Here is a 12,944-nt window from a genome sequence, read left to right on the forward strand (position 1 = left end):
GACATCAGTTCAAGGCATTGCACCCCAATTTCAAGAACAAACCTGGTAAAACATATTATTATAGTCAAGAAAATATGCAAATACATTGGGAAAGTATTTAATGGCACATAGGTCATTTTATAAAATCAGTCATTTATAAAAAATGTTTTATTTTCATTATGGATTCTTGGGAATGAAGAATTCTTTCAGGAATTTTTTAAGATATATATCTGAACTAAGAAAACACAGGTGTAAATGGAGAAGTGGCTCAGGTAGGCAGCACTTACAGAATGTTGCCTTAACACACTGGAAGTCAGCTTCCATTTGCCATGTTTCCATTACAATTACTGTCTTGATAGCTTATTTTGAGGTTAATCACGTGAGGCCTACTGTTGTATCATCTATGGTGGAAGAGGAGTGAAAGAAATATAGAAAAGGAAGTCAGATCACATTAGTTTTCTATTGCTGTGTACAAATTACCAAAAACAGTGCCTTAAAATGACATCCACTTACTGTCTCATGGTATCTGTAGGTCAGACGTCCAGACACAGTGTCACTGGGTTCTCTGCTCAGGGTCTAACATGGATGCAACCAAGATATTGGCCTGGGCTGCGTTCCCACCTGGGGCTCAGGGTCCTCTTCCAAGCTCATCCAGGTTGTTGGCAGAATTCAGTCCCTTGTAGCTGTAGGACTGAGGTCCCCAGGGACTGCTCTCAGCTTCTAGAGGCAACACTCGCTCCTAGGCACGAGGCCCTGTCAAAATTTAGCAACTTCCCTAAAGCCAGCAGGAGAATCTCCCTGCCATCTGTTACAACAGAGCCTTTTTTCAGCACAAACTAATCAAGAGACAGATAGCCCATCATATCCACAGGTCCTGTCTGCTTGGGAGTCACACAGATCATATATACCAATGGGTGGGAATCTAGGGGCCATCTTAGGATTCTGCCTACTACCCAATATTTACAAGGAGATTTTTAATATTGTGTTAAAAGCATGGCTTATTGCCCTCTGTGTGTTATATGAGTGCATAGAAGGCAAGGTTTCTGCTCTGAAGAACCAGAATTGAATCTTTAGAGAAAATTAAAAATAGGTATGAAACCACTTAGGAAAAATAAAATAAGGCATCAAGCAGTTTAAACCACAATTTAAGTGCAATGCAATAGAATAGATTTTTTTTTCCTGAAAATCAAGAGATAGTGTTCGAACAACTGTGATTTAATATTTTTGAAGCAAAATTGTAATCTTGCTAATTTTAAAAATACTGCATGGCAGTACAATAAATAGTCTATGTGGTATGCTTTGTGACTCACCAGATGGGTAATCCAATCCAGACCATTCCGCCAGCTTCATTTTCTCCTCTTCCAAAAAGATCTAAAACTGGCTGAAGTGACCTGCAGCATGGCAGTTTTGACCTTTGCTGAAAAGTGCAGTGTTAACACCTAATCCGTTAACAGCTCAACTCAGTGATCGATAAATATCTCAGGTTAAATCACTTAATGCACTCAATTAAATAATTTTAAATGATTTTTCTATAAATCTAATTTGTTTACCCTCTTCTACCTGCTTCTTATTTTAAAGTGAAATATCAAAGGTTGTTACTCTGATTCTTATATCACTACGTAGTAATTTCAATAAAAGCCTAAAGGTTAAAGGTCATCTTGCCTATTAAAGGACTTGTGGTCCTTTTCTGAGTGACACAATCTTCTTAATAATCCAAATATTTTCTAGATAATTATGAATTTTTAATATTCAAAGCTTCTTTTTCTAAATTCCAGATATGTGAAAGTGTGTTCTAGAATATTATTTCCTTTAACTGTGTTTTTCTATATACTCTATTTTCTAAAATGATACTGCCAAAATATTTTTAAATCTGAAAGAAATTCCCTGTGTGTGATGGTGTAGTGTTAACATATTAAGTAACTTCTTCTTTTATTGAAAAGAAAATTAAGACATTGAAATACAGAAGAATATAAAACTGAACATATGCACAAAACTTCCACTAGAAAAAATACTAAGCAAAATGTTAAATCTGCATGTATAATATGGTGTGTTATGTTTCAGTTTCCATAGCACTTTTTTGACAGATGTTAACAGGGATATTGCTGTGAAATATAAAATAGCATAAAACAAAGTTTTGCATATTTTGTCAGCAATTAGCTTACTACTTACAGAATTGCAGAAGTTAAATCATATGATATTACTGAACCAAACACAGAAAAAATGGTCACAACTCTGAGAGATTTATAATATAGCATTAACAAAACCTATATGGGGGACAAATTGTTCAAATACCAAGTTGCATACTTCAATAATGGGACTAATAAACAAGATAAGCAATTCTGATGAAAAAGCAATTCTTTCTGTGACCAGAGTTTTTCTATGTTGTAGTCCTGTAAAGGTTTTTTTCTGTAAGCCCAGCATATCATTGTTTATACCTGTTACACTGGAAATCAGCCTGGTGTCTTTCTTTAAAAATTAATTGGATGTCTTTTGCTATCACAAGACAGAAACCCAATTCAAAATAGCTTCGTTAAAAAAGAATCTGTTCTTAACCAGAAAATCCAGAGATGAGACTGTCTTCAGGCTTCTCTTTCATTCTCCTGTGAGCGTTCATCTCCATTGCTCTACATATATCACTCTATCAAGGTTACAGATGACCTTCACACTGCAAACCAATAATCAAATTTTAGGCTTTGTAGTATGTCACCTGTCAGCACCATTTGTCATAGTTGATCATTCACTATAGCTTGAAACCCTTTCTTTGCTTGTCTGCCTGGATACCAGGGCAGCAAATTGTTTTGGGTTCTGTTTTTTAAAATATTCAGATTATTTAACACCTTTTACCAAATTCTAAATGTATTCCGTGTCATTCAGAATAAAACAATGAGCCTATAAGCCATTTACAGTCTGTCCCCCCCTCATTTTCATCCCCTACCATCTCCCCTCGCTCATTCTGCTTCAGCCATACAGAACACCTTGCTCCACCTCGGGACCTTTGAAATTGCTCTTTCCCCTGCCAAGACCTCTTTCCCAGATATCTAAATGACTTCCTTTGCAGTATTGCTTTCCTTGATCATCCTTTCTTAAAAAAAAATTTTTTTAAATCTCTCCCACTCTTAGCTTTACATTTTTTCTGTGTTCTTATAAGCACTTAACTTCGTATTTATGTGTGTATTAGTGTCTCTTTCTCTCTTTCCTAAGAGCAGGAAATTTTTCTGCTGTGATCATTGCTGTATCCTTAGAGCCCAGAATAATGTCCAGAGTAACACAGGTTCTCAATAAATACTTTTTGAATGAATGAACGATTCAATCCAGGATTTTAGACAGTATCATTGGGGCCCTTCTCCCTCGCCACCTCTCAGCAATTCTCATTTCTGCTTGGCCTCACTCTGTATTCATGCTAATCCAAGTGTTCAGTGAAATGCCCACCAGCAGCCCAAAACTCACATCTTTTAAGATAATCCAATTCCATTTAAACAGATATTTTTCTCAGCAAGCAGGTATTGACAGCAGCCAATCAGCCCTCTTTGGACCACATGACTCTTCTGGACCAATCGTTGTGACTGACCAAACTCAGTCAGTCCAGGTCATGGGACTCTCTGGAAGAACAGAGTGAGAGCACTAATACTGGTGGTCCCCCCAGGACCACAAGGATAGGGTAAGGATGGTTTCTTCCAGGAAGAGATTCTGGCAGAGCAAACAGCGTGTCTCCTACAATTTTGTTTATTAAGCAAATATTTAAAATTGCATACCAGTGTGAAGGGCACTAATGCGGTAATACGAACATGGCAGTTTGTTAAGGAAAGGCAAATTACAACTCTTGCTGTCCAGCAGTACACCACACCTTAGGGCATACTTGTCTTGTCATTGATTCTGTGTTCTCGAGTGTCATAAAGTCTCTGTAATTCATTTTCACCGCAATCCCAGCTCACAAGAATATTGTGAGAATACATACGATGAAGGTTGAGGTAATATCATTTACTGTAATAAGGGTACAGGTAGAGTAGGTCCTAAACTCGAATTATCAATTTCTAAAGTGTATTTCCAAACATGTGGGAAAGAGTCAGTGCTGGCTCTAAACTTAAGCAAAACTTTGTTCACCCCAAAGTCTGCCACTGACTAGCTATGTGACCTCAGGGATACTGCTTAACCCCCCTAGGCCTGAGCTTCCTTACCAGTAAGTGAGAGCTAATAGTACCTAAATCATAAGGTTGAAATAGGATTAAATGTGATCATGCCTATAAAGCACTTTATTTGCAACTGGTATGTACTCACGATAGAAGTTACTGTCATGTTTGAAACACCACATTACTCATGGAAAAGCTCAGCTATACCTCTTGGTTTCCTTGCTAAGTTCTCCCTTACCTGTCCTTGTATTTTCGGTTTCTATTGGAACGATAATATCCCAATAACTACAGTTTAAAATCCTACTGACTTTTCAAGATTCCTGTCAAATACCATTTGTCAGTGAGAATACTCAGTCTTTCTAGACAGAATTCATCTCTCCTTCCACTGGACTCCCACAGTATTTCAAACATTCTGCCTAGTGTGTTATATTTGGCTGTGTCACCAGCTTGTTGCTTGGCCCAATCTAGGAACTCAGTGTGATGTTGAATTTAATTACATGCATATCAATAAAGGGGAAGACCTTTTGTCAACAATTAGAATTGGTCTTATTTGAACTCATCTATATTCTTATAAAATTATGTTAACAAATATATGCTTAGGGGCCGGCCGGTGGCGTAGTGCTTAAGTTCACGTGATCAGCTTTGGCAGCCCAGGGTTTGCAAGTTCAGATCCTGGGCACAGACCTATGCACTGCCCATCATGCCATGCTGTGGCAGCATCCCACATACGAAATAGAGGAAGATTGTCACAGACATTAGCTCAGCAACAATCTTCCTCAAGCAAAAAGAGGAAGATTAGCAACAGATGTTAGCTCAGGGCCAATCTTCCTCACCAAAAAAATGTAGAGAGATATGCTTAAATGCACGAGTGAAAAATTGATTCAAACTACCAATAACCATCTTTTGAGATTATTTTGGTAGCAATTTGCTTAAAAACATGTAAGGAAAAAACTATTCTGCTTCTTCCAGTAATTGAAATAAGTGTTTTAGAATGGCAAACCATCAAATAGAAAATCACTTAGGATTTATAATATTCAAAAGCTCTGTTATACTAAATCTATATAATGCAAAGAGTTTGTATAGAGAGAATAATTTTTCATTATGTCTGGACATCAATATATAATGTGAAGTAGCTTCCTTACCATCCTTAAGCTCATCTGTTTAAACTGAAGCTGGGAGTCATGCGATTCATAATTCCCTACTACTGTTCTCAGATATTTGCTTGTCAAAGCAATCATGTGGTGTCTCATTAGAAGAGAAAGAAACCCATAAGTGCAAATTCTCTGTTCCTTGTAGAGTAAAAGCATTGTACTCTGTCAGACGATTCATTTTCACATGGATCACAGTATTTCTGTTCTTTAGGAAAACTCTGAGAATGACATCAATCTTTAACTAAACTCAAAAAAGTTTGAAATGTTATTATTTTACTGATTGCTAGTTACTTACCCAGGATTTTATATATGTTAGAAGGTGACCATAGATGTAGAAGGAAGGAAAACAAGCCTTTCGGTATCCAAAATAGATGTACTCAACTCTTTAGGAGGACAACAATCCTTCTGTCAGAGAAACACATTTTAGTCACTGTTTTATAAAAACTTTATCATGTTTGGTTGTACAATTACCACTTCCCTGCAAAATACAAATACCAAATCAGATACTACTAGAGAAGGAAGCAATAAAAATATACAATTTGGGACATGACTCCTAAAATATAGCAGTCTATGACTGTTTAGCATAAGGACAAATATCCCTCAAGAATTTTAAAAAACATCACTGCATAACATTGGCTCATATTCATAAAGGGGATCCTATGACATCAAATAAATGTTAAATTGACTTTAATACACTTTATTTCAGAACAAGGAAAACTATACATTTAAGTAAAATTTATGAAAACTGTTTGAATTTGGAAAAATATTGGTTCCATATGAGAGGGGTAAAGTTCAGAAATACTTTTTAAAAGTTTCCTCTGAAATACCTTATTTCCTGGTGTCTTAGTCCGTTCAGGCTACTGTAACAAACTATCATAGACTGAGTACCACGTAAATCACAGAAATTTCTTATTCACGGCTCTGGAGGCCGGGAAGTCCAAGATCAAGGTACCGACAGAGTCAATGTCTGGTGAAGACCCTCTTCCAGGTTTCAGACTGCTCACTTCTCATATCCCCACATGGCAGAAGGGGTGAGGGATCGCTCTGGGGACCCTTTTATAAGGACACAAATCTCATTCGTTTCATGATCTAATCACCTCCCGAAGTCTCCACCCTAATGTCATCACCTTGGTTGTTAGGATTTCAACGAATGAATTTGGAGGGGCAGGGGATGACAACACAAACATTCAATCCACTGGACCTAGTGACTAATAACAGCTGAATGGGCCCAGATCAGTCAGAGATTGGATCTTGGTATCAGAGAGACCCAAATTTGAATTCCAGTTTTGTTTTGTTCTAGATGCATGGGGTTGGACAAGTTACTAATCCTCTGAGCCTAAATTTCACTGTCTGTAAAGTGAGTTATTACTCCATCTCACATGGCTGTTATAAGGATAACATGAGATGAACCTTTAAGGAGTCTTTCCTGTGCCGCTCTGGTTGGTGCCCACTCTTAGAGTGAGCTTTCCTAGAACTAATGGACACAGGCAAAATGACATCTCTGTGCCTCATCATGGAACACAGGAATTGTTTTCATCTATCATAATTCTTTGAAATGCACTGAGAAATGTCAGTTCTCTTTCTGATGCATCCTAAATGAATAAATATTCATTTTCTACACAGCCACACGCACTATCTTTAAGGTATAGGTATAAAATTATGGCATAAAATTATTGCAAGATAAACATAGACATATGTGTATCTCTGAATAATACCATGTATCATGTTATCATGGCAACATGGCAAGAAGAATGAGAGCAATACTGAAGCTTCTGTGAGAACAAGGCACTTATTGTGTCTTATAAATACTGATCCTAGGAAGCTACTTTCATCAAAGAGATATTTGGCTGCTCATTTTAAAAGAAAATTTAGTGAGCCAGTAACAAGTAAACCAGGGAAGAAAACTTGCAGAGCTTCTAAATTATATCTTAAAAGAATCATGGGAATGTAGCTCAAGGAAAGATGGATGGACATATCTTTATATTGTGCTGAATGTATTGATGTGGTTCACTTAGCAGAGACTGGAGCAAATGACACCTGGAGCCACTTAGATTCAGTTGATTGACTGAAACATGGTTTCTGTGATGGCTCATGCTAAATGCAGTTGAGTTGATTAAACGTCCTTAGCATAAAACAGGAGGTAATCCAAGGACTTTGGGAGATAAAAATACCAGGATAGAACTATGAACAAAACATGTAGGAGGATCAGGAAAATAAATAGCCGACAGAAGAGAATAAGAAGAAACAGACCGAGTGAGGCTGAAATCCATGGTAGTGTATCAAGGAAACCAAAAGAGGAGTGCTTTGAAAAGGAAGAAGTTTTCAACAAAGTCAACCGGGATCAGAAATCATGTAAAATAACAACTGAAAAGTGATGCTAGATTTTCAAATTAGTAGGTCATTATGACCTTGGCAGGAACAGTTTCAATGTGGATGAAGGCAAAGCAAGGTTGGTTGAAGATTTCCTGTGGTGAGAGTGGAGTAAGATAGATAATGCTTTCAAAAAGTTCCCATCAAGAAAAAGCCAACTTAATTACTCAGGATTTTAAAAATATTTTATATAATGTTTTATATGCCTTTGCTTAAATGTATACACAGCCTGAATAAGTACTTTACACTAAATTTCACATTTTCCTGAAGTAGATAATATTTTATATAATACAAAACCATAAACCTTTTTTTTAAAATGTTCAGGTGTACAGAATTGTATTATGCATAACTCTAGGTTTATGACACACTCTTGTCATTGATCCATTCCGAATCTGTTTTTAATTAGTCTGTTAGCTAGTTATTTTTAAAAAGGTAATAAGCATCTATAAAGCCACAACCCAACACAAAAACTAAGATATTGACAACAACTGAAATCTACTTATGTGTACTCCATCCATCCTCGTTCTCCTTCAACTAGATGTAACCATCATCCAATATCAGGTTCATTATTCCCTTGATTTTCATATATACATATGTTGTATGTATACGTGTATATAATTTTATAGGGAATACATAAATATATATATATTCCTTAAAAGTATATTTCATATAATATATTCTTTAAATGTATTTTTTCACTTTGCAAAATAGAACATTATACTCTAATTTTTTAGACAATTTCTTGTTTTTAATTTAATATTATTAAACTATGATTCATTTACATTACTGAGTGTAGCTTAATTCCTTAATTTTGACTGCTGTCCTAAAATATTTCATTGTGTGATTCTACCCCATCTTTTCATCCTTTCTCCCACTAAAGAACATGTGCGTTGTTTCCAGATTTTTGCTATTGTGAACAGTGCCACTATGAACATTCTTTTGCATGTGTCCAGTTATACATATGGAAGAGTTTCTTTCTGGTATAGATTTAGGACTGGTGTATACTTAGATCACAGGGTAAATGATTGTTAAATTTTTCAGGATGTAATAGCAAATAGTTTTCAAAGTGGTCAAAACTATTCACATTGGCACAACAATACACAAGAGATGCTGTGTTTTCCAGATCCTCTGCCACATTTAACATTCTCAGACTTTAATTTTTGCCAAGTAATTGGATGTAAATCACATGGTGGTCTTGATTTTACTAAGTGCTAAAAATGTTGGACAACCCTTCTTAGATTAATTGGTCTTTTTGGCCTCATTTCTGAGAAATATTTTTCATACCTTTTACTTGTCTTTTCTTATTAAGAAGAGTTCTTGTATATATGTAAGAGTTCTTGATATATGCTTGATAATAATCATTTCTCAATTACGTGTATCGCAACCTGTAAATATGTCAGCTTGTATCTAGTATGTATTTCCTGTTTTTAAGGTGCCTTTGATGAACAGAAGTTTTTAATTATTTATAGATTGTCAAATTTACCATTTCTTAAGGTATTCAATACTTTTTCTTTCTCATTTAAATATTTTCCATCACAGATCTTACAAAACATTCACTCGTATATTCTGATATGAGGTTGACAATTTTTCTTTTAACATTTGTGTGATTGATCTATCTGTGGTTAATTTTTGTATCATGTGAGGCAGGGATCTAATTGTATCTTTTTCTCATTAGTACCAATTTTTTCTGTCATTATTTAATAAGCAATCTTTTCTTTGACCGCTGATTTCTCATGCTACCTCTGTCATTTACTAAAGTTTCATATGTGTGTAAGTATATTTCTTGGATCTTAATTCTATTCCATTCATCACATTTTCTATTTATGCACCAATGCCACATTCTCTTGATTACTATGACTTCATCATAAGTACTGGTGTCTTGTAGAATAATTCCACTCTTTGTGCTCTTCTTCAGTGGCTGTCTGGCTATTCTTAACCCTTTTCTCATTTGCATTATTTTTTTTTTGAGGAAGATTAACCCTGAGCTAACATCTGCCACCAATCCTCTTCTTTTTGCTGAGGAAGACTGGCCCTGAGCTAACATCAATGCCCATCTTCTTCCACTTTATGTGGGACGCCTGCCACAGCATGACTTGACAAGCAGTGCGTAGGTCTGCAACGAGGATCCAAACTGGCGAAATCCAGGCCCACCAAGTGGAACATGAGAACTCAATGGCTGTGCCACTGGGCCAGGCCTAGCATGTATATTTTAAAGCACCTAATCCCTTTTTCAAATTCGATTTTTAAAAAAATAATTGCATTGATGTATTAATTTGGAAAGAATTGACATTTTCACAATATCGTATCTTCAATCCATAAAACTGAACTCTCAATTCCTTATTTAGGACATCTTTAACATCTTTCTCACTAGAATTTTAACTTCGCTTTCCCAATGGCTAATGATGTTGGCCATCTTTTCTTTCTTTTTTCTTTTGCTTGAGGAAGATTAGCCCTGAGCTAACATCTGTGCCATTCTTCCTGCACTTTTGTTTTTTTGTATTTGGGACACCTCCACAGTGTGGCTGGAGAGTGGAGTAGGTCTGCTCCCAGGATCCAACCCCGCGAATCTGGGCCATCAAAGCAGAGCATGTGGGACTTTAACCACTAGGCCACGGGGCTGGGCCCTTGAGCATCTTTTTATGTGCTTATTTTTCATCCATATATCTTCTTCAATGAAATGTCTATGGCTTTTGTCCATTTTCTAATTTTATTGTTTAGTGTTGTACTACTAAATATTCTGTTCCTTTTATATTCTAGATACTAGTCCTTTGTCAGATACATCATTTACAAATACATTCTCCTAGTATGTAGCATGTCTTTTCAATATCTTAACAGAGTCTTTCTTGGAGAAAATTTTGATAGTTCTAATTTATCAAATTTTCCTTTTATTGAGTATGCTTTTGGTATCAAATTCAAGAACTCTTTTCCCAGCCCTAGATCCCAAAGATTTTTCTCCTATGATTTTTTCTAAAAGTTTTATAGTTTTATGCCTTACATTTAAGTACATTGTCCATTTTGAGTTAACTTTTGTATGAGGTTTGGAGTTTAGGTGGAAGTTCTTTTTTTTTTTGCCTATGGACCATCAATTGCTCCAGCACCATTTGTCGAATTCTAGCCTTCCTCCACTGAATTATTTTTGCATCATCGTCAGAAATCAGTGAAGCATATTTGTTTGGATGTGTTTCTGGATTCTCTATTCTTTCCCACTGATTTATGTGACTATATACCACACCATCTTGATTGCTATAACTATATAGTTAGACTTAGTATTGCATAGAATGATTCCTTCTACTTTGTTAATTTTTCAGATAGTTGTAGTTATTTAGGGTTTGTGCCTTTCTGCATAAATTTCGGAATAAGCTTGTCTGTGTCTACATAAAAACCTAGCCAGGGTTTTGATAGGATTTGCATTAAATTTACATATATATAGGTCAATTTGAGGAGAATTCACTATGATGAGTTTTTCAACCCATAACCATGATAATGTCTTTCCATTTATTTAGGTTTTTCTTTGATTTCCTTCATGAGTATTTGCTATTTTTAGTATACAAATCCTGTACATGTTTAGATAAGTTTTCACCTACATATTTCATTTTCTTTGGAGCCACTGTAAATGGTATTGTGTTTGATTTTTGTTACCACATGTTCATTGTTACCATATAAAAATGAGATTATTTCATCTTTGATGAGTTTGTATCCCACAATATTGCTGAACTCACATATTAGTTCTTTATATTTTTTTTTGTAGATTTCTTGGGATTTTTTTTTTTTACTTTCACAACCATATCTACAAATCTACAAGAACAAATCTGCAAAATGTATTTTTACATTTTATTTATGTATTACCTTTATTTATTACATTTTATTTATTTATTTATTACTCTATTTATTACTTTTCTATCCATTTTTTAAATTATTTTTTGTCTTGCCTATTCCAGTGGTTAGAACTTCTACTACTGTGTTGAATAAGAGTGGTTTGCACAGACATCCTTGTCGTGTTCTCAATCTTAAATATGTGGTAGAAATCTCCAGTGAGATTGTCTCGGCCTGGAGATTTCTTTTTTGGGAACTTTAAATTATGACTTCAACTTATTTAATGGTTACAGAACTATTCAAATTGTCTATTTTATCTTGGTTGGGTTTGGATAGTTTTTAGTTTTCAAGGAATTGGTCCACTTCTTGTAAGTTCTTGAATTTATGAGTGTGTTCTCTTATTATCTGTTTAACAGCTGCAGGATCTATAGTAATAGCACCTATGTCATTCCTGATATTGTTTATTTGTGTCTTCTATCTTTTTACCTTTGTCAGTGTCCCTAGAGATTTATCAAGTACGTTGCTTTTTTCCAAAGAGTCAGCTTTCTTTTTCATTGATTTTTCTCTTTTGTTTTCCTATTTTCAATATCAATGATTTCTGCTTTTTTCTTTATTATTTCCTTCCTTCTGCTTTCTTTGGTTTTGTTTTGCTCTTCTTTTTCTAGTCTTTTTGAGTAAAAAATCCCAATTATTGATGAATCCTTTCCTCTTTTCTAACTTAACTGTTTAGTGCTATAAATTTCCCTTTCCATTCAGCTTTAGGTCTTACTTACATATTTTAATTATGTTTCATTTCATTCAGCTCTATGTACTTTTTAAATCTCCTTTGAGATTTCCTCTTGACTCATTAAATATTTGGAAAAGTGTTGTTTAATTTCCAACTCTTTAGATATTTTCCTGCAGTCTTTTTGCTATTGATTTCTACTTTAATTCCGTTATGGTCAGAGAACATATTTGCATGTTTTAAATTGTTACAATTTTTTAAGGTTTGTTTTATTGTCCAAGATATGGTATATCTTGGTGAATGGTCCATAGGTGCTTGTAAAGAAGGTGTATTCTGCACGTTGGGTGCCATTTTCTATATATGTCAGGTAGATCCTGTTGTTTGATTTTGTCATTCAGATTTTCTATATTCTCTCTGATTTTTCGTCTAGTATTTCTATCAGTTGCTAAGAAGAGGGCATTGAAGTTCCCAATGATAACAGTAGATTTATCTATTTTCTTTCAACTCTTTCAGTTTTAGCTTCACATATTTTGAGGGCTCTGTTTTTTGCTGACTGTGTATTTAGGATCATCATGTCTGCCTAGTGAATCGATCCTTTTATCATAATTTGATATCCTTCTCTGTTTCTAGTAATTTTCTTTGCTTTGAAATCTAATTTATCTGATACTCATATAGCAACTTCTGTTTTTTTAAATTAATATATGCATGATACATCTTTTTCCATCCTTTTACATTTAACTTACTACATCAATTAATTTGAAGTGAGTTTCTTAAAAACAG

General features: G+C 35.0%; 1 long non-coding RNA gene across 1 annotated transcript in view; it reads right to left on the reverse strand.

Annotated features, from left to right (window-relative positions):
• Positions 1 to 1,878: 1,878 nt before the first annotated feature.
• Positions 1,879 to 12,944, reverse strand: part of LOC111775368 (uncharacterized) — a 38,664-nt gene continuing 27,598 nt past the window's right edge. The window contains exons 5-6 of the long non-coding RNA XR_011422642.1: positions 5,553 to 5,662; positions 1,879 to 2,644 (exon numbers count right to left, since the gene is read on the reverse strand). This is a non-coding gene — a long non-coding RNA (uncharacterized lncRNA). The remainder of the gene's footprint in view (positions 2,645 to 5,552; positions 5,663 to 12,944) is intronic.

The sequence above is a fragment of the Equus caballus genome, chromosome 10 (genome assembly GCF_041296265.1).
Source record: "Equus caballus isolate H_3958 breed thoroughbred chromosome 10, TB-T2T, whole genome shotgun sequence".
Classification (NCBI taxonomy): domain Eukaryota; kingdom Metazoa; phylum Chordata; class Mammalia; order Perissodactyla; family Equidae; genus Equus; species Equus caballus.